Source organism: Apium graveolens, chromosome 9 (genome assembly GCF_009905375.1).
Source record: "Apium graveolens cultivar Ventura chromosome 9, ASM990537v1, whole genome shotgun sequence".
Classification (NCBI taxonomy): domain Eukaryota; kingdom Viridiplantae; phylum Streptophyta; class Magnoliopsida; order Apiales; family Apiaceae; genus Apium; species Apium graveolens.
The window spans coordinates 44,687,075-44,688,851 of NC_133655.1; the positions used below are offsets into that span (position 1 = coordinate 44,687,075).

General features: G+C 41.5%; 1 non-coding gene across 1 annotated transcript; it reads left to right on the forward strand.

Annotated features, from left to right (window-relative positions):
- Positions 1 to 1,250: 1,250 nt before the first annotated feature.
- On the forward strand, positions 1,251 to 1,357 carry LOC141688240 (small nucleolar RNA R71). The gene has a single exon (XR_012561697.1). It is a non-coding gene; the product is annotated as a small nucleolar RNA R71 (small nucleolar RNA).
- The last annotated feature ends 420 nt before the right edge of the window (positions 1,358 to 1,777 follow it).

Here is a 1,777-nt window from a genome sequence, read left to right on the forward strand (position 1 = left end):
GATTGATGCTTGCTCCCAAATTGCAAAGGCACTTATCGAATGACAACTTTCCAATGGTGCAAGGAATGGTGAAGCTACCTGGATCCTTAAGCTTTTGAGGTAATTTTTGTTGCAGCATAGCACTGCACTCTTCTGTTAGAGCAATGTATCAAGATCATCCAGTTTCACCTTCCTTGAAAGAATAATCTTCATGAATTTCACATAACTAGGCATTTACTCCAGAGCCTCAGCAAAGGGTATGTTGATGTGAAGTTTCTTAAACACCTCCAAAAACTTACTGAATTGTTTGTCTAACTTTTATTTTTGCAATATCTTAGGAAAAGGTGGTGGAGGATAGAGCTGTTTCTCCCCTGTATTACCCTTAGGCATATTGTGTTCAACAGTAGTCTTCCTTGGTTCGGCCTCTTTCTCCTTTTGCTTTTCTTCTTCATCTACAACTTCAGCTTCTCCATCTTTTGCTTTTTCAGCATCAGCAACTTTTCCAGACCTTAAGGTAATAGCTTTGACTTACTCTTTAGCTTCCTTCCTGCCTGGAACTTCAGTATCACTGGGAAGTGTGCTAGGTTGACGATTGAGCATGGCATTGGCTATTTGTCCGATTTGATTTTTCAAGGTCTTGATAGAAATAGCTTGACTTTTGCACAACAGCTTTAGCTCCTCGAAATCAGCATTAGAAGGTGGAGCAACACCTCCTTGTTGAGGATATGATTTCCTTTGAACATATTGCTGAGGTTGCGTGAATCTAGGTGGATTAAACTATTTACTTATGCCTTGCTGATATGGTTGTTGAACAAAATTCTGAATATTGCTCCAGCTGAAATTGGGATGATTTCTGTTATTAGGATGATAAGAGCTGGCACAGGCTGTTGCGGTCGCTGATAATTGTTCACATACTGAACAGATTCATTAACGAGAGAACACTGATCCGTAGCATGAGAGCCTGCACAAAGCTAACAGAACATAGCTATCTGATTGACTCCATAGTTGGCTAAAAAATTGACCTTCATAGAGAGTGCTTGGAGCTGCGCTGCAATAGCTGTGGCTGCATCAACTTCCAAAATACCTGCTACCTTCCCAGGCATCATCCTTTGAGTTGGGTTTTGATGTTCATTTGCAACCATAATTTCAATAAGATTATAGGCTTCAGTATAGATTTTGGCCCACAAGGCACCTCCAGCTGCTACATCGAGAATGGGCCGAGATTGGGCCCCCAAACCATTGTAGAACCCATTGATCACATCTAGTCAGGCATACCATGATGTGGACACTTTCTCAATATCTCCTTATAGCGCTCCCATGCTTCGCACTTAGATTCTGTTGGTTGCTGCGTAAACTGAGTAAGAGCACTCCTCATAGCTACAGTCTTGGCCATTGGATATAACTTCACCAGAAACTTTTGCGCAAGATCTTGCCACGTAGTGAAGGACCCAGCTGGTTTAAAATACATCAAGTCCTTAGCTTTATCCCTCAGAGAGAATGGGAAAAGCCTCAGCTTGATAGCCTCATCAGTAACACCATTATATTTGAAAGTACTACAGATCTCGACAAAATTCCTGATATGCATGTTGGGGTCTTCCGTTGCAGCACCTCCAAAAGAAATAGAATTCTACACCATCTGAATAGTGCCCGGCTTGATTTCAAAAGTATTAGCCTGAATAGCCTGATGAAGGATGCTTGACTGAATGTCATCAATTTTAGGCCGAGAAAAGTCTATAAGAGCTGGATCTGCTGCTGGAACTATATGATCACCCATGATTATCGGTTCATTTTACTCACT